Source organism: Giraffa tippelskirchi, chromosome 6 (genome assembly GCF_054371585.1).
Source record: "Giraffa tippelskirchi isolate mGirTip1 chromosome 6, T2T-mGirTip1v1.2.pri, whole genome shotgun sequence".
In the NCBI taxonomy this organism is placed as follows: Eukaryota; Metazoa; Chordata; class Mammalia; order Artiodactyla; family Giraffidae; genus Giraffa; species Giraffa tippelskirchi.
Window position 1 is genome coordinate 43,184,677 of NC_137280.1, and position 21,146 is coordinate 43,205,822.

Sequence of the window (21,146 nt, forward strand, 5' to 3'; positions counted from 1 at the left end):
GATATTATCCAGTTATAAAAGAGTTTCAAATTTTTCTAAATTCCATCTCAACTATTTATTAGAATGCTTAGAAGCATTATTTTGTAAGTGGAGGAAAATTAGCTGAGGAAGAATAACTACCACATTTTGAAAAGAGACTGGATTAAATGTAAAAATATTGGGTTTAAGGGTCAGTTCTGACTCTCCTTCTTTATCTTTAGCCTCCCTGAGCCTCCGTTCCCTCATCTGTAGATGCCTGTAGAACAGGCATGTTACCTCATCTTTCTAATCTCAGGATTGCTGATCAATCAGAAGCCAGTAGCCTCTAATAAGATTATATGGGGGTGAAATTACTCTTTGAATAAAATAAAGCATATATAAAGTTAAGGTCTTGCTGTATAATTAGTAGCTACTGTAACAGGTAACTTTTAAAAAATTTGTGTTGAAGTATAGTTGATTTATAATGTTGTGTTAGTTTCTACTGTACAGCAAAGTGAATGAATTATATATATATATATATATATATATATATATATATATATATGCACATATGTATATGGGCCTCCCTGGTGGCTTAGCAGTAAAGAATCTGCCTGCAATGCAGAAGACGCAGGTTTGATCCCTCAGTCGAGAAAGTCCCCTGGAGAAGGAAATGGCAACCTGCTTCAGTTTTCTTGCCTGGAAATCCCATGACAGAGGAGCCTGGCGGGATACAGTCCATGGGGTTACAAAGAGTTTGACACGAGTGAAGTGACTGAGCATGCACGCTTGTATCTATATATACACTCTTTTTTAGAGTCTTTTCTCATATAGATCATTACAGAATATTGACAAGAGTTCCCTGTGCTATACAGTAGGTCCTAATAAGGACCTGTTTTATGTGTAGTAGTGTGTATATGTAAATCTCAATCTCCCAATTTATCCCTTTTCTCCCCAACCCCCCATAAGATAATTTTGAGGATCTTTTCTTAACTTTTCTCCCTCTGTACCTACATTTCTACCAATTCCTATCTTCTATGATGGCTAACAGTTTGAGATTGACCTTCGTTCTCTTAGGGTTAGAGGGTGTTCTGTCATATTGAATCCTGGACTCATCTGCTTGATGACTGGTCTGACTCCTCCAGAATGTTTCTAGTCACTCATTTTAATTAAATAGTAATTCTAAATTTATGTCTTTATTAGAAAATATGGGCTAACATTATGCCCAGAAAGCCATTAGCTTTATTCTTCAATTATTAACAGTAAGTTAGAAACATCTTTCAGATCATATTTTAATATTCTATATCTGTGAGGATCTACTCATCCCAGTTAGGTACAGGAGTAGTTAATACTTACTTAAAAATTGCTGTATCAGTGCATATGCTGTTCTGAGAACTATTCATTATCAGGTCAAAACACTACAAACTATATGCCCTCAGACTCAAAACTTGGATTCAAGAATAAGTTGTATTTTTCCCTCCAGGGAGCATTGACATTTCCTAAGAGATGGATTCAAAGTTGATTTTGCCTTTCACCTTTTTAAGACACAAAAGTACTGGCTAAAGAATAATACTAGTAGAGAAAGATAGATACTGGTATTTTCACAGCTTCTTCTGTTCATTTATTCTTTCAGGAGATACTTCTCATGTAAATACAGGACTGCAAGAAGATCTTGAAAAGGTAAAAGCAGAACTTATTTTGCTGCTTTTGTGGAAGCCTGTTTTTCATGAGAGGAGGTAGAATTATCTACCAGATAGCAGGGTGAAAATCCCCCAATCCAGATATTTGTGGGAACAAAGGAAATTCCAGGAAGGAAACCCCACCTGGCCTCAGTTAGTCAGAGAAGGCAACCCAGGGTGGGCCCCGCCTGAGGCAGGTCCTAGGGATGAAAAGTCCCACTGTGAACGGACAGTGGGACCTGGGGAGGGATAAGTTAGCCCCATCCTGAATCTTACAGTGCATAGAAAAGAAGAAATCTGTATGGAGAATTAAGCTCTTCAAATACACTTTCCTAAAAATGTTCAATGTGGAACAGACACACCAACTTAAAATATATGCAGGCTGATAATGAAAACTTGAAAACAACCAATTACCTTACTAGATAGTGTATCATCAGAGATCTAAACTTGTCTCTTAGTGAGGTTGGGAAGTTCGATGCCCTCCTAAAGATCTAGAGGAGATTATGAAGTGGAAAATACTTAAAATTGTAGTTGCTATCTCTGAGATACAGGGACTTTTATAAAATGATATAGGCATAATATCAAATGGTCTGTGTACTGAGTCACTTCAGTCGTGTCTGACTCTTTGTGACCCTATGGACTGTAGCCTGTCAGTCTCCTCTGTCCATGGGATGCTCCAGGCAAGAATGCTGGAGTGGGTTGCCATTTCCTTCTCCAGGGGATCTGCCTGACTCAGAGATCAAACCTGGATCTTCTGCATTTCAGGCAAATTCTTTACCATCTGAGCAACCTGGGAAGCCCCATAAATGGTCTAGTACCTGTCTCTTGAGAAACCTGTATGCAGGTCAGGAAGCAACAGTTAGAACTGGACATGGAACAACAGACTGGTTCCAAATAGGAAAAGGAGTACGTCAAGGCTGTATATGGTCACCCTGCTTATTTAACTTATACTCAGAGTACATCATGAGAAATGCTGGGCTGGAAGAAGCACAAGCTGGAATCAAGATTGCCAGGAGAAATATCAATAACCTCAGATATGCAGATGATACCACCTTTATGGCAGAAAGTGAAGAAGAACTAAAGAGCCTCTTGATGAAAGTGAAAGAGGAAAGTGAAAAAACTGGCTTAAAGCTCAACATTCAGAAAACTAAGATCATGGCATCTGGTCCCATCACTTCATGGCACATAGAGGGGGAAACAATGGGAACAATGGGAGATTTTATTTTGGGGGGCTCCTAAATCACTGCAGATGGTGACTGCAGCCATGAAATTAAAAGATGCTTGCTCCTTGGAAGAAAAGCTGTGACCAACCTAGACGCATATTAAAAATCAGAGACATTACTTTACCAACAAAGGTCTGTCTAGTCAAAGCTATGGTTTTTTCAGTAATCATGTATGTGAGAGCTGGACCATAAAGAAAGCTGAGCGCCAAAGAATTGATGCTTTTGAACTGTGGTGTTGGAGAAGACTCTTGAGAGTCCCTTGGACTGCAAGGAGATCCAACCAGTCCATCCTAAAGGAAATCAGTTCTGAATGTTCATTGGAAGGACCGATGCTGAAGCTGAAGCTCCAATACTTTGGCCACCTGATGCAAAGAACTGACTTATAAGAAAAGACCCTGATGCTGGGGAAGATTGAAGGTGGGAGGAAAAGGGGATGACAGAGGATGCGATGGTTGGATGGCATCACTGACTTGATGGACATGAGTTTGAGCAAGCTTTGGGAGTTGGTGATGGACAGGGAAGCCTGGCGTGCTGCAGTCCATGGGGTTGCAAAGAGTTGGACACGCCTGAGTGACTGAACTGAACTGAACTGAACTCCTAAAAGCAGTGGATAAGAATTCCTGTTGCTTCAAGTTCACCAACATTTAGAGTTGTCAGAATTTTTAATTGTAGTTGAGCTGAGAATAAAATGTTATGTCATTTTAATTTGCGTTTTCTTAAATGATATAAATTGGTATTAAAAAAGGTGATCTTAAACACTGGGAGCTCAGCTTGGTGCTCTGTAGTAACCTAGAAGGATGGGATGGGGTGGGAGGATGGGATGAGGTAGGGGGGTGGGAGGGAGGTTCAAGAGGGAGGGGACATATGTATACTTATGGCTGCTTCACATTGTTGTATGGCAGAAACCTACATATTATAAAGCGATTATTCTCCAATTAAATTATTTTTTAAAAAATAGTAATCTTAGAAAACAGTGTAACTATGGATATCATATGGACTTCCCTATAGCTCAGATGGTAAAGAATCTTTCTATAATGCAGGAGACTTGGGTTCAATCCCTGGGTCAGGAAGATCCCCTGGATCTTCCACTCCAGTCTTCTTGCCTGGAGAATCCCATGGAGAGAGGAGCCTGGCAGGCTACAGTCCATGGGCTCACAAAGAGTTGGACATGACTGAGTGACTAACACACACATGGATATCATATATTCATTTAACTGACCAATGGGGAAAAAAGTTCCTTAAGCCAAGGTGCACCTCCCTGCAAAATTAGGACATTAGAAATTCTTTTTTTCATTTATTTTTTTGACTGTGCTGAGTCTTTGTTGCTGTGCTTGGGCTTTCGCTAGTTGCGGTGCATGGGCTTCTTGCTGAGGTGGCTTCTCTTGTTGCGAAGCACAGGCTCTACAGCATGGGCTTCAGTGGTTGTGGTGCACAGGCTTTGTTGCTCCACAGCATGTGGGATCCTCCCAAACCAGGATCAATACCATGTCCCCTGCATTGGCATGCAGGTTTTTAACAACTGGACCACCAGGGAAGCCCCTCAAAGTTTTTTAAATTATGATTTCTTATTCATATTGGTCTGACATGCCACATCCATTTTGTTCTGTCATTCTTATAAAATGTGGACTGATGCAAATTTTATACTGCTATGATACTAAAAATTAAGTTATTCTTTCATGATAGAATTTTCTTAAGAGCCTAGAAATGTACATGCTTTCTATGAGCTGTTGGTTTATTCCGTACTGTGACCTAGCACAGAGACTGAAGCACAGAATTGCTGAATTAGATAGTGTGAGCCACTCAGTGATAGAATCCTGAGGTGAACTTGTGGATAAATCTCTTGTCTATATCTAGTTTTACTGTCTATGCTATGTAGATTCCTTACTTTATCACCAACTCTGCTTTATTTTGGGTAGTAATTTAAGAAACAAGTGTATATGTCCTTTATTAGTCAATGAGAAAATGCCAGGCCCTTTAAAACATAAACATGGCTTATCTGTTTCCTATTAATGCATACCTTTTAAGGAGACAAATTGCAACTTTAAAAAATTAGAAGGAAATCTTTGTAGTATAAAATAATATTGTGTGCTGAAATACATGTGCAGTGAATATAAAATTAAATTTAATATACTTAACTATTTAAGGTGGATACTTTACCTCTAATATAACTTTAACCATTTGGACAACAGTTGGGATACTTGATCATTTTAATTTAATTTCTGTCTGTGAAGGTAGGAAACCTTGAGATTTTTTTATGTCACAAAATTGTGTATATTTTAGCAACTTGTCATGCAAAGTAACATGATATTCTACACAGTAATTTGTTACCACTATGTAAGTACTCATTCAATTCAGTGTAATATAATTTTAATTATGAAAATAAAGCTTTTATCTACTTTCATCTGGTTTTGATTTCTTCACTTTTATTATAAGATCCCTTCATAAATATTATGTAATTCATCTGCGGTTCTACTAAAATGTCTAGTTTTACTCTAACAAATGGGAGATCAGACGGTAGCCTTAACATATGCGTTCTGTTTCTTCTCATCTTGTATGTCATTAGGAAAAATAAGGATGGTTATGATGTATAATGAAAATGCAGATTCATAACATGATTAGCTTGATGTAAAACAAATTTTAAAGTGCCCCAGGCTTTAAAGACATTACTCTGGATCTGTGCCCATGTTGTGTATACAAAGTGCTTTTTATATTATAAGAGCCTAGAATCAACCTGTTAACGAAAATACCAGTAAATCCCAAATGACACATGGAAGGAGGACAATTATAAATGGTGTCTGCTCACCAGAGTGCATGTGATGGCAGGGGGTAGTGGGGGGAAGGGGGGCAGGGCATGTGTGTGTTTATGTACGCGTGAGCTTGTACATGGGAGGAAGCGTTTGAGGCGGAGAGTATGTTGAAGTATCTTTAGACTCCTCTAAGAGAAATAGAAGGGAGGGAATCTTCAAAGTAATTTTAGAAGCAAAGCACTAAGGCATGTTTGCAGGATTGGTGTTCGCATCTATAGAACTCTGGCTTTAAAGATAACACCATAGGATATATTTTTTAAAAGATGGTTACCTTAGCCTTGGTAAAAGTAAATTCTAACTTTTCACTGTCTTAAAAAACCCCAAAGCTTTAACAAACCCCTTGTTTCTAAGTCATTGCCCATAGTGTGTATACAAAGTGCTTGTGTGTGCCTTGTCCCAGGTTTCAACCTAGCCCCTGATTATAGTCTGTTCTTTCCTCTGTCTTCCAGTTTCCCAACCTTCTCATAGACCCGGTTTCCAGATGAGTGGAAAGAAGTAAAGGGCAGTTTCATGTTGTTGTTGGCATGGAGAAGACTTGAGCTTGCCTGTTAGACTAGGCACAAGATGAAATTAGGAAAGTGCTAAGAAATGCAGAGACAGGAAGTGCTAAAGGCTCTCTCCTCTGTTTTCGTTCTCATTGAAACTTACTTGGAGGTCTGTTGTTCAGTCACTAAGTCGTGTCCGACTCTTTGCAGCTATTATGGACCTAATTTGCTTGTTTTTAATTAGTATCTAACTGGAGATTCCATGGACATTTCAAATGATGGGAACAATATGAGTAAAGGCATGCACCTTAAGGAGAAGTGTGTACGACAGGCTAGGGCTAGAGCAGAAAAGGCAAGCGAGTCATCCTGGCACCACACTGGAAAGGTGGGCAGTGTCTAGATTATGCAGAGCCTTGCAAGCTGTTTTATGGATTCAGTTTTAATCTCTGATAATGGAGTAATGTCAGCTGTTAAAGGATCTTAAGTGCTGCAGTGAAATCATCAGAATCCCAGTGTCTGAAGTTGATGCCAGCTGCAGTGTGGATGGAAGAGAATGCTGGAGGCAGTGGGACCAGCTGGAAGGCTGCCTAATCTGGGCAGTAGAAACAGGATGGGAGTCAGGGAGACTGAGGACAGGATACGGAGAGATGGCATCGGCTGGACTTGGCATTGGATTTGGATATGGAGAAGGAAGAGTCCAAGAAAACCTTAACATGTCCAGCTTGGGTTACTGGTTGCATCCCCAAGTAGAAGAGAGAGATAGAGAAGCAGGTTTGGGGCTAGCAATGTAAGTTTCCTTTGGTACAGACTGTAATCCAAATGTTTATGGGAAAGCTAGCTGGTGACAGAATGAGGTGGGAGGTAAGATTATGAGGGAAGTACGGCCAGGGAGATGCCGAGCTGAACTCTGATAGGTGGTGTGTGTGTGTGCTAAATTGCTTCAGTCATGTCTGATTCTTTGTGACCCTATGGACTGTAGCCCACCAGCCTCCTCTGTCCATGGGATTCTCCAGGCAAGAAGACTGGAGTGGGTTGCCATGACCTTCTCCAGGGGATCTTCCTGACCCAGTGATTGAACCGCTGTCTACCTGCATTGGTGGGTGGGTTCTTTACCAGTAGCACCACCTGGGAAACCCTAATAAGATGGTAGGGACTGGAAATTTCAGGTACAAGGAACAACAGAAAGGCAGGAACCCCTGGGTCAGGTTTGGGAACTACTCGTGTCTCAGAATGACCACAAAGAAACAAGGATAAGCAGCAGGATAGGACTTCAGCTTGAGGAAGGAGGCTTCCTTCCAGATTGCCCAGGGCCCCTGTGATAAACTGATGAATTTGAACTTCACCTTCAAATCTATGAAGGATAATTTCAATCAGAGAGGGGATGAGATTTATATTTTATAAAGAGAGTGTGGCAATGCAGGTACTATGTTGTGGGTAGAATGGTGTTTGGCGCTTGGAAGGTATTTGGCGCTTAAAAGATGTCATCTGTTAGGGCTGCAGTGTGACAGTTTATGTAGGACTCAGACGTGAAGTGAAAATCAATTATATTTTCCACCGCTGATGGTAGCCTCCTTCCAGGCACACAGTAGCAAAACGAAAACTAATGGCAATTATGATAACAACAACTGAAGCCCTTAAACACCTCTATTTGTATTTCAAGGTAATAATCTCTTAGGTAAACAGGTCGTCCTTTCAGGATGTAATCCCTGATATTTCTGGATGCCCTGGAGCTCCTTTGCTCACCCTTCTTCCTGGGTGATCTAAGTGCCCTGGGGGACTCATTCATGTACCATCCTGACCTTGGGGATGGCCTGGGGGTAGGTGTAGCTGTTCCATCTCTGGCACACATGCTGTGCCGGGTGTTGTCTATGGCTCATGTGGATGTGTCCTCATCTTTTTGGGTTGCTGTGCACCCAGCCTGGTAGCTGGCACATGTTTGGCTGGTCCTGTCTGGTCCAGTCCAGTACCATGCTTGTCCTTATTCTTCAAGTCCTTGGTCTCTACAGGGCTCTCCAGGCTCAAGCAACCCACTTGTGCCTTCCTCATTTGCACAAAAGGCCCTTACCTAGTTGATCAAGTTTCTCGACACTTTTGTGTCCCCACTGAAGACCCAGGAATTCTTGGCTGCCTTCTCTCTTCCATACTGGGATGAGTTTTCATGCTTGAAGAAGACTTTTGTATATAGAAAGGAATTCACATATTCACTTCTGTTTTCATAAGTAGATGTTTAGGCCAAATCTTAAAAAGTCAATTTACAAAACTTCTTTTACTTATAAATCTGGTTATTTTTCCCAAATAAAAAAAAAAATTACTTTCACTTATTTGTTTAATCAGTTGAATCTTCTTTAAACATTAACTCCATTCAGTTAATCAAATTCCTTTAGTCATTTTAAATTATGATTATAAGGCTGTGATTTCAAGATGTAGTAAAGGTTTTCAACATCTCTAAAAAATTGATGAAGTGTATGCAGGACAACCCAATGATTATAAAATACATTACTTCACTGGTCCTCAAACTTTAAATGTTAACAGTAAAAGTCTCTGATTTCTTCATTCACGTCTTCACATTTTACATTTTTATTGTAAAATATAACCCATATATATTTCCTTACTAAATATATTTCTGTATATTCCTGGAGTTATATGATCTTACCAAATCCCAAGAGAAAACCAGGTAAGGTCACTAGTTCTTAATTATTGACCATTCAATGATATATATATATATGTATATATCTATATCTATATATATACATATATATCTATATATATATATTTTTTACATATATATTTTTTCAGATTCTTTTCCATTATAAATTATTACAAGATATTAAATACAGTTCCCTGTACTATACAACCCCCTCCAGTATTCTTGCCTGCAAAATTCCATGGACAGAGGAGCCTGGCATGCTACAGTCCATAGGGCCGCAAAGAGTTGGACACGACTGAGCGACTGAGAACTATACAGTAGATCCTTATTGTCTATTTTATATATAATTTGTGTGTCTGTTAATCCCAAGCTCCTGATTTATCCCTTCCTTCCATCTTTCCCTTTGGTAACCATGTTTGTTTTCTATGTCTGTTCTTGTTTTCTAATAGGTTCATTTGTGTCATTTTTTTAGATTTCACATACAAGTGACATCATATAATTGTCTTTCTCTATCTAACCTATTTCACTTAGTATGATAATCTCTAGGTCCAACTATGTTACTGCAAATGGCATTATTTCATTCTTTTTTTTAAGACCATTTAATGATTTTGGTTAAGGGAACAACCTCGTTCCACGTTCTAAAGGGATTCAAAAACCTCATGTCCAGAAACTTGGTGAGATGGTTTGTAGACCAAGATTCCTCTTCTACCACATGGCTGGCTTGGGATTTTTAAATGATGACTATATTCAAAGAGTAACCATTCTTAGAGGATAAGCTCCAAGGTGCAAGTTGAATTCAAGACTCTGCTTGCCTCATCCTTGTTAGTGCTCCATTTGCCAAGCCCAGAATCAGTTTTTTTTTTTTTGGAGATATGTGTTGAATTAGGGGGTGCTTCCCAGCTGGCATTAGTGGTAAAGAACCTGCCTGCCAATGCAGGAGATGTGGGTTCGATCCCTGGGTCGGGAAGATCCCCTGGAGGAGGGCATGGCAACCCACTCCAGTACTCTTGCCTGGAGAATCTCATGGACAGAAGACCCTGGCGGGCTGCAGTCCATAAGTCTGCAAGAGTTGGTCGTGACTGAAGCGACTTAGCATGCACGTTGAATAGGGGGTATAAAATTAATAAATTCATAAATTAATTAATAAATTAATAGCCTACCATGATGACAGAAGCCAGCAGTGGATAAGAGTAGAAAAGAGGGATAAAGAGGGATAAAGACACTAATATCAGGCTGGTGAGTATGGGGAAACATAAACACACAGATGCAGGAGTGAGCCTAGGGTATGGGTGACAGAAAACAGGCTGGTGAGGAGTGGAGGAGGGGGAGAAGATTCATAGGCTAGTTCAACTAGATAGTCATGAAAAAACTCTCAGTTAACTTTCAACTATTTAGATTCTAATTATTCATGCTCTTGTGTTTAGATCATGTTATTGTGTGAGCAAGAAAGCAGAAAGAAGAAATGAATGGAGATGAAAGTCAAATCAGTGGTGTTTACTGTTTGTGTGGGGAGACTGGAGTCATCCTTAATTTCTTTTTTTGCCTCAAACCCACATCCATTCTACAAGTTCTGTTGGCTCTAGTTCCCAAATATGCCCTAAATTTGACTACATATCATCTCCTGATAAAATCCTGGTCTAGATTATCACGATTTCTCACCTGGACTATGACAGCAGCACCCTCATGTACCTCCCTGCCTCTGTCCCTCTCTTGTTATCCAGCCTACACACAGTAGCCAGCGTGGCCTTTCTTACATATAAATTAAATCATGCCACTTTTCTGCTCAAAAACAAAATAGATGCAAGCAAACCAAAAAAACTAAAAACAAACAAAAAAAACTCCTCTAGTAGCTTCTTATCATACCTAGAATAAAATTCCAACTCCCTACCTACCTTATGATGCCCCGTGTTCCATAGCAGCCCTCTTTCTGTTCTTTCCTTCATGTTCTCTACCCTCTAGTTCTTTCTTTTTCCCTTTTTGTATGCCAAGCTGTTTGCTTTGAACTTGCTGTTTCTTCTGTGTGGACCATATTTCTCTCCCCTACCCACCCACCCCAAGACTGTACATGTCTATAAATTTTCATCATTTGTGTCTTAACTCAAGTGACTCCTCCTCAAAGAGGCTTTCCGTGACTGGCTCAAATAGCACCCACCACTTCCCCTATGTCCTTCTTTACTAAATTTTACCTGAATTTTTTTCTGCTTGTCAATAACCAATATGCACTCATGCACACATGCATGCATGCACACACACACACACACACACAGGAGCAGGAAAATATCTGTTTCTGTAGCATTTTTTAATTTTAATTAAAATTATATGCGTGTGCATCTTCAGTTGCTAAGTCATGTCCAACTCTTCGCAATCCCATGGACTGTAGCCCACCAGGCTCCTCTGTCCATGGGATTTTCCAAGAAAGAATACTGGAGTGGGTTGCCATTGCCTTCTCCAGTGGGTCTTACCAACCCATGAGGATCAAACTCACGTCTCCTAGCTATCCTGCTAGAAATTCTCCTTATCATCAACACCAGGGACCAGAGACTTCTCGCTCCTATTTCACTTACTTATTTCATAAAGAACTTTGCTCCCAAATTTCAGCGCAACATACCCTCTATTAGCTTCCTGAGAAAGAATATTTGGAAAATAAATTTTTGAGACTTGACATATCAGCAAATATTCTTAACTAAGCTTAAATGTTTTCAATTTTCCTATTGATATAAAAGTTGTTAGGATATAAAAGTCTAGGTTGAGAGTTATTTTTCCCTAAGGGATTTGAAATATTTCTCTATTACCTTGTAGAAATACATGTTCCAATTAAGAAATTTGAATTCATGATCCATGCTTTGTATTTATTTTTTCTCTCTAGAAGATTTTAGGGGATACCCTCTTTCCTAGTGTTTTGAAAGTTTTCAGTAGTTCCTGTTGGTGTGTGTTTTTTTCCAGTTGTTTTGTTTGGTATACATTGAACTCTGAAAACTGGGATGTCCCTGGGAATATTTTAGAATTATTTATTTAAATTTTCCCTTGGATGTTGGACCACTAGGTCCTCTTACAGCTCCTCATTTTATTATGTTTTTTGTTCTCTCCTATTTTCTGTCTTGTACTGTATTCTCTGGGAAACTTTCCCAATTTTATTTTCAAACTTCATTGAATTACACCCTTCTGTTATACTACTTTTTATTTCTAAAGGCTCTTTTTGTTGTTGGATGTTCCTTTTTTAAAAAAGTCATTATGATTATTTTCATATTTTGTTTTATGGTAGCAGAGTCTTATTTCTCAGAGGAATATTAGTTTAGTGAGAGTTTGTTTTTGTTTTGCTTGCTTTTGCCTCATCACTCTCGTGCTTTCCTGTTCACTTGGTTTCTAACGTTTCTTGGTAGAGGCTTTCATCAGACATAGATAATCCAAGGCGACGGTGTAAATTGGGTTGCTCTTTAGTGGGCTTCCCTGATAGCTCAGCTATCAGCTTCCCTGATATCAGCTGAGAAGGGATAGGCTACCCACTCCAGTATTCCTGGCCTTCTCTTGTGGCTCTGCTGGTAAAGAATCTGCCCGCAATGCGGGATACCTGGGTTTGATCCCTGTGTTGGGAAGATCCCCTGGAGAAGGAAAAAGGCTACCCACTCCAGTATTCTGGCCTGGAGAATTCCATGGACTGTCCATGGGGTCGCATAAGAGTTGGACACGACCGAGTGGCTTGCACTTTTCTTTTTTTTTTAATAAATTTATTTATTTTAGTTGGGGGCTAATTCCTTTACAATATTGTAGTGGTTTTTGCCATACACTGACATGAATCAGCCATGGGTTTACATGTGTTCCCCATCCTGAACCCCCCTCCCACCTCCCTCCCCATCCCATCCCTCTGGGTCATCCCATTGCCCCAGCCCTGAGCATTTGTCTCATGCATCGAACCTGGAATGGTGTTCTATTTCACATATGATAATATACATGTTTCAATGCTATTGTCCCAGAACGTCCCACCCTCACCTTCTCCCTCAGACTTTTCATTTAGTGTTTCGCACTGCCAGCGCTAGATTTGGCTTTCGCAGATCTGCTGTCAGTTAGCAGTCAGTAGTGTTCTGCCTGTTTTTTAGCGCATGACATTTGCTACTGTCTTCTTACTACCTGCTCTCTTTGTTCTTTAGGATTTCTGCTTTTAAAAAAACAAATCTATTTACTGTTGCTCTAGTGGGGTTCATAGAGAAAGGCAAAAAATAACTATGTGCACTTGGTCACCTTTTAATTTATTTAGTCTCTTTCAGGCATCCATGATAAGTGGGAATTCTGTCTGTCTTGTTGACTGCTTCATTTCCCAGTGCCCACAGTTCCTGGCAGATACGAAATGCATGAAAAATATTTGCTGAATGGCTGACTGGCTTGCTAACTAGCTTCATTAATTAGACTTCTAAATAACCTAAAAGCTGAAAATCTTTTCAATGACAGCATTATGCATACATCTACAATGAGGTATCTCTGAAAAGCAGAAGATACAGGCTTACTTTAAATATGTGTATCTTTAAACTTTTTAAAAATTATTTTTTTGTCTTTCTTGGTTAAGAAATTTTTTGAAAAAAAAAAAAATGTTTCTCTTCATTTGTTGGCCATGCCTCGAGGTATTTGGGATCTTAGTTCCCCCCACCAGGGACCAGACTCATACCCCCTGCAGTGGAAGCTCAGAGTCATAACCACTGGACTGCAGAGAAGTCTGGTTAAGAAATTAAAAGGGAAACATAAACTGATGTTAGAGTAACAGAGCATTTCAGGAGGAATATGATGGGTGTAACTTAAATACAATGTACGACAGCTTTTTAAAAACTGAACCTGAACTTTTTATGCCATTTTCCTGTCCCACATAAACACATACAGTAGGTGAATACAGTGATTTCAGGTCTCTTCTAATTTCCTAGTTTCTTTACAGTTTGGTTATTCCACAATATTAGGATGGCAAATTTCTAGCACATTTTCCATGACTAAATTTTGTTCCACAAAATATTTTAAGTATGTTTTGAACAGGAGAATGAAATTAACTCCCTTAAGACGATAATCCCCACTCAGTCCAACTTTAGAGTTGCCAGTGGGGGCAAATATAACAACATGTAAGGAAAATAAAGGGGCTCCCCTGGTGACTGAGTGGCAAAGAATCTGGTTGCCAATATAGGAGACATGGGTCCAATCCTTGGATTAGGAAGATCCCCTGGAGAAGGAAATGACAACCCACTCCAATATTCTTGCCTGGGAAATCCATGCATGGATAGAGAAGCCTGGTGGGCTACAGTCCATGGGCTCACAAAGAGTTGGATACGACTTAGCGACTAAAGAACAACAACAACAAGGAAAATAAAGGAAACATAGAAGCTAGGGAAATTATTTTTCTTTCACAAACCCCTGGCCATAATCTCTCAAGTAGTCAAGTATGCTTGTATTAATTAATTTGAGTAACAGTTACTGAGTACAGATTATGTGTACCAAGCTGTGCTAAAAGTGGAAACAACCATGCCCCATCTAGGCACTCATCCTATACTTGTTTAATTAAACTGATATGAAATTCAGTTTAATTAATTTATTTATTTTGAAAATTTATTTATGTTTTGACTGTGCTGTGTGTGGGCTGAGTCGTGTCCGACTCTTTGAGACCTTGTGGACTGTGGCTGCCAGCTTTCTCTGTCCATGGAATTTTCCAGGCAAGAATACTGGAGTGGGTTGCCATTTCGTTCTCCAGGGGATCTTCTCAATTCAGGGATCAAACCCACATCTCCTGTGTTTCCTGCATTGGCAGGCAGATTCTTTACCACTGAGTCACCTGGAAAGTTTTTAGTTCCTTGACTAGGGATCAAACCCATGTCCTCTGCATTGGAAGCAAGAAGTCTTAACCACTGGACGAAAAGGGAAGTCCCTAAAATTTAGTCTTCTATTGCTATTTTACTCTCAATGAGAGCTTTTCCATAGCTATAAACACTTTTATCCCCATGCCATTTTGGAAAGGTGCGAAACCTTTTTGCATCATTTTTATTGTTTAGCCTATTTACAGATTATAATTTGAGAGTATGCATAATACAACCACAAAGGGCACAGAAAAAAAACCTCTGCTACAGCTAGAATTAAAACTTGAATCTGTTGTGCATTTGTTTCAGTCTAGTGAGTGGTACCCTCTTAATTGTAGATAGATTTTAATAATTCTACACATTTAAGGAAAAAGCATTTAAACCTTGAGCAATAATAGACATACAATCCAAAAAGACAGAAAGATAGGGGAAGGAAATCAAGGTTATCATATGTTCCTTCCCAAAGGTCTTCAAGTGAAATATCTCATTTAAAACATCTATTTTCAAATCTAGATCATTCATTGGTTAGTAATAGGTATGATTTTGGGAAACTGTAAACAGAAAGTTTAGAGATGTAGATTCCTTCTTTTAAATAGTCTTCAGCAATTAATCATTGGTCAGTTCAGTCGTGTCTGACTCTTTGCGACCCCATGGATTACAGCATGCCAGGCCTCCCTGTCCATAACCAAGCTCCAGAGCTTACTCAAACTCATGTTCATCGAGTCAGTGATGCCATCCAACCATCTCATCCTCTGTCGTCCCCTTCTCCTCCCACCTTCAGTCTTTCCCAGCATCAGGATCTTTTCCAATGAGTCAGTTCTTTGCATCAGGTGGCCAAAGAGTTGGAGTTTCAGATTCAGCATCAGTCCTTCCAATGAACATTCAGGACTGATTTCCTTTAGGATTGACTGGTTGGATCTCCTTGCAGTCCCAGGGACTCTAAAGAGTCTTCTCCAACACCACAGTTCAAAAACATCAGTTCTTCAGTGCTCAGCTTTATGGTCCAACTCTCACATCCATACGTGACTACTAGAAAAACCATAGCTTTGACTACATGGACCTTTGTTGGCCAAGTAATGTCTCTGCTTTTTAATATGCTGTCTAGGTTGGCCACAGCCTTTCTTCCAAGGAGCATCTTTTAATTTCATGGCTGCAGTCACCATCTGCAGTGATTTTGGAGCCCCCTAAAGTAAAATCTCTCAGTGTTTCCATTATTTCCCATCTATTTGCCATGAGGTGATGGGACCAGATGCCATGATCTTAGTTTTCTGAATGTAATCCAAGTCTATGCCCCGACCAGTAATGTCGAAGAAGCTGAGGTGTAAGGGTTCTATGAAGACCTACAAGGCCTTCTAGAACTAACACCCAAAAAAGATATCCTTTTCATTATAGTGGACTGGAATACAAAAGTAGGAAGTCAAGAGATACCTGGAGTAACAGGCAAATTCAGCATTGGAGTACAATTAATCATCAATTAATGTATTTGTGGAGAGATAAGTCATTCTTTTTTTTATTTTTAAATTGATCAAACGCCATGCCTCCCACAAGTGATTAGCATACAAGTAACTGTACTGTAAATTAAAAACATATGAAATTTGCACATCTAAAAATGGTATCCTTTTCTCTTCTTTAGAATGTCAAAGTCATGGACTCTCATTCTTTTCAAAAGGCCTAGGATGGAGCTGACTTTCTAATTATTGTCTCAAATAACTTCTTTCTTGTTTTCCTCTTTGTGTCCTGGTCCTCCTGCACCTCCTCCGTAGCCCTCACCAGCCATGTGGTGTTGGTGGGGATGAGCAGTCCTCTTAGGCAAGGACAGGAAGAAAAGTGAACAGCTCTCCCAGGAGGCCAGAGCTAATGGGGGTTTTGCGGATCTTTCAGCAGGGGCTGTCGATGCTAACCACGTGGTAGAGAGCTCCTCTACTGGTTCTCTGACCTCTTGGTTAACTATTTGTTTTTGTTCGTATTGATTAAAAAAACAAGACACCAGCCTGTAACTCCCTATCAACTGGGGCATTGTTTTTTAAGAATCATACACATTTAAAATATATGATTTCAAGAAAAAACCCTGACTGTGTTTGGTTTTACTTTGTAATTCAGGTAAACCAAATCATTGGTGATATTAAAACAGAAGCCCTGAGAGGAGCGGCTGAGGTCTCCAGACTTCCGTTTTTTAAAAGAAAATAAACTACACATGTAAAGAATCACTCTAATAGTCCCAATATTAGGCCATCTGAAATAAGAATTCTTATTAATTATGAGCATCTAAAGACTAAAATACTTGAAGCTTTACTTACCTTTTGGCCACAGCAAGGTACTCTCACTATCAAACAAACCGAAGCCATTGTTTTCCTTAGCATGTAAAGCAGAGACTATTTTTTCCTTGATCGATACCATTCTCAAGTAAGATTCAAAAAGCCAGGGCAACTGGCTCACCTGCAAGTATGAATCTTTACAGTAGAGAGAAACCTCCAGATTGTATACCTATTGACATGGCTTAATAAAAACATGCAGAAGAACGCTGCTTCTGATTGTGTTTCCAATAGCAATGTGATTGCAGCACCCTGTGGATTGAGTTACTGATCCTTTGAATTCTGACCTTCTGTCTAAAACAGCTTTAGAGGTTACTCTTTTTTTTTTTCCTTTTCCGATTTGGGAGACTAGAGGGGGGAAAAGTTAATGCTGTTTGAAGGAAGAAAAATTTTTCTATAGGTTATTAGATTTGGGGTTTTTTATTTGTCCTTTTCTGGCAAATCCTTTGTAACAATAAGAGATCCTCTTGATTCTGAGCGCTTAAACCACACCTCAAAGTACATAAGGAGAATTGGAGTGCATTTTGAATGTAATTATTTCCCTGATGAATAAATCAAATGTTTATGATAGTTATTAAGTTCAAAGCACTATAACATTGAATAAATGAAATAAAGGAATACAAAAAGGAAAAAATTGATAGACCTGCCCATACTAAGATCAGACCCTCAGCTGCTCTTTTTATTATAAAGAAAAAGTTGGGAATATTTATAATCCTGCTTTAGGAAGATAATTCACATTTTTTTGGGTAAATAATGAGAAAAGAAAAATCTCTCCTGATTTGGCAATTTCACGTTTAAGGATTCATCACATTTTTGCCCCTATTGACTATTTAATGTATGTGTGTGCGTGCGTGCTAAGTTGCTTCAGTCCTGTCCGTCTCTGCAACCCCAAGGACTGTAGCCCACCAGGCTCCTCTGTCCATGGGATTCTTCAGACAAGAATACTGGAGTGGGTTGCCATGCCCTTCTCCAGGGATCTTCCTGATCCAGGGATCGAACCTGCGTCTTTTATATCTTCTGCATTGGCAGGTGGGTTCTTTATCCCTAGCCCCACCTGGGAAGCCCATTTAATGTATATACTTTATTTTTGAACCAGCACACTAACTTGCAGTATGTGTTTGTAAATAATCAGATATTGTATAGTGATGATGTCTATTCTATACTGAATATACCATTCCAATATATCACACACCTTTCTAGATTTATTAACTTTACTGGATGTCACCTTGCTCCAAAATGATGATACAGCTAGGACACAGTGATGTTCCAGTGCTCCATCTGCTGTTTAGTGGTAACTTTGATGGTGCTAGAGAAAGGAGGCAGATTCCAGAACAAATAGTGGGAGACCGGGCCGGGGTGGGGGGTGGGGAACATATTTAAAAAAACAAAACAAAACAGGATTCATACAGATCAGCTGTTATGTTATGTGTTAAAGTGAATGAAGTTCAGTTCAGTTCAGTCGCTCAGTCGTGTCCGACTCTTTGTGACCCCATGAACTGCAGCACACCAGGCCTCCCTGTCCATCACCAACTCTTGGAGTTTACCCAAACTCATGGCCATTGAGTCGGTGATGCCATCTAACCATCTCATCCTCTGTCGTCCCCTTCTCCTCCTGCCCTTAAACTTTCCCAACATCAGAGTCTTTTCAAATGAGTCAGCTCTTCACATCAGGTGGCCAAAATATTGGAGTTTCAGCCTCAACATCAGTCCTTCCAATGAACACCTAGGACTGATTTCTTTTAGGATGGACTGGTTGGATCTCCTTGCAGTCCAAGGGACTATCAAGAGTCTTCTCCAATGCCACAGTTCAAAAGCATCAATTTGGCACTCAGCTTTCTTTATATTCCAACTCTCACATCCATACATGACTACTGGAAAAACCATAGCCTTGACTAGACGGACCTTTGTTGACAAAGTAATGTCTTTGCTTTTTAACCTGCTCTCTAGGTTGGTCATAACTTTCCTTCCAAGGAGTAAGGGTCTTTTAACTTCATGGCTGCAATCACCATCTGCAGTGATTTTGGAGCCCAAAAAAATAAAGTCAGCCACTGTTTCCACTGTTTCCCCATTTACTTCCCATGAAGTGATGGGACCGGATGCTATGATCTTAGAATCATGGAAAAATGATTAGAAAATGAATGAAGAATGTACATAAAATGCCTAGCTTGCTGCCTGGCATGTAGTAAGCACTTAATAAGCGCTAATTCCCTTCCTTCTTCTGTGAGATAGTCATCATTTCCAAAGAATTCAAAAACTGTGAACTCAGCTGTCATGAAACCTGGAAAACAGAGCAAATTTCCAGATCCTCTTAAAGGTATTGGGAGGTGCTGACAAGATTGGTTTTGCCCATGGCTTAGAGGAAAAAAAGTGGAAGAGACAACGTGGGTTTTCCAGGTTGCTTCATGTCAACAGAAATCCATTTTATAATGTGAGAAAGCAAAAGAGTTATTGCTCAGATTAAGCATATGCTTCCAAGACCAATTATTTACATATTTTTGGCAGAAGGAAGAAAAAGTAACTCTGCCATTTTGGGAAATCAGTTGATTTTAAAATAGAAAACCCAGTATGTCTTTTTTTTCCTTTTAGATGAAGTACCTCTAGCATCCTATTCTCTCATCTTAAAAACCTAATGCTGCCCTGTTATCATTATTAGTTTCAAGAAGTACTGCTCAAACTTTCTAATTAAGAATAATAATTTTTTAAAAAAACATCCTGTAGGCAGTCATTACTATATAAGATAGCAAGTTTCTCACCCTACATAAATAAATGGTTATTATTCTTATGTAATAACCAATGTACTTATTAGGGGGCCAGGAAACAGGTTATATTTCCATATTGTGTTGGTATAAAGACTCTAATTTTTATTACAATAATTTTCCATGGTGCAGTGATTAGTTAGTAATTGCCTCCTTAAATTCACTGTTAAAAGCTATTCATATTGGAGTTTGAATGGGAAACATTTAGCAAAATACTGGTAGACATTCAGTTTGGCAGATTTAATATCATTCTTAAAATAAATAGAGGATGTTTTACTTGGTCGTGTTTCAGCAGAAGGCTACTGGGAGCGGGGCCCTCATTGCAGGTCTCGTGCCAGCGGGGAAAGAGTAGGTCATGGAAGTGACCACTCCACATGCCAGCAAGGATGGTAATGTCAGCCATCCAGACAGTGTTCCAAAGGTTCTGTTAAAAGCCAGAAATGTGGAGCCATGGCATGGACCATGAGGAAAAGAGTTATCTGGAAGCAGAAGCTCTGGAAGTACCAAACATTTTGGAATATTTGCTGTTTTACTTTGAACAGTTTCAATCACAAAATGTTGACTGTATCCAGGTATTATTGACTTTAAGAATGTGGAAGAAATAATAACTAGGATAACACTTTTGCAGAGAAAGCATTGATCTTTAAGTGCTAATTCTCTTATGTAACTTTCTGTACCATTATTGTTGAACAAGAATCTTCATAAAATAAAGAATGGTAGAACCAGAGAGGTAAAAGATGCTTGGCATCAGACTTGGTAATCACATGCATGGTTAATTCTAAAATGATTTAAAAGTAAACACAAATAGAAGAAAAAATAATTTCTGAGTTTGTCTTGTGTTGAAAACTGTAGAACTACTCAAACTTTATTATCATTACTGGAATGGAAAAAGGGAAGGGAAGATGTTTTTAGCTTTGTTGCTTTCTCACTGTTTGTTATATTTAATTGGATTAATCAACTGTTATATTCATGTAGTTTTAGGAAAGTTCCAACTTACCTTTTCAATTGTTCTAATGGACCCTTGTATTTTTTCTTTTTAAATTAGGCATATTTGCTTATTCTTGTAATCATGCTTTTATTTAATCTTCTCTGTTCATTGAACAGCACTAACAACTTCTGTCAACATTTCAGACTTCTATATAACCAAGCAAATATCTATATAACCAGAAAATAGTTTGCTCTGTATCAATATGATAAAGCTTGTTTGGAGATTTATGAAAGGTATCATCCTTATGAGGATATTCAAACATTTTGTTATAACTGGCTTTTCCAAATGTTTTCCTTTTCCAGATGAAATTTATTTTTTAGTGGGGTGAAGTCATTAGAAATTTTTTTACTCCTATTCATAATGTTTATGTGTTGACATTTTTCTAGGAAATGTCAGGTAGCAGGTTCTCTACTGTTATCTGTCTTTACTAATAGTGGGTTTTCAGCAAATTTTCCTAAGTTCTGTTGTA

General features: G+C 39.0%; 1 protein-coding gene across 39 annotated transcripts in view; it reads left to right on the forward strand.

The window, feature by feature from the left end:
- Positions 1–21,146, forward strand: part of EYA1 (EYA transcriptional coactivator and phosphatase 1) — a 659,176-nt gene that overhangs the window by 400,374 nt on the left and 237,656 nt on the right. For 8 of the 39 annotated variants that reach the window (XM_081501725.1, XM_081501724.1, XM_081501718.1 and 5 more), the window contains exon 3: positions 1,592–1,638. The exons of the other annotated variants lie outside the window; for them this stretch is intronic. The gene's annotated coding sequence lies outside the window, so the exon portion shown is untranslated. The remainder of the gene's footprint in view (positions 1–1,591; positions 1,639–21,146) is intronic. 39 annotated transcript variants of the gene reach the window in all.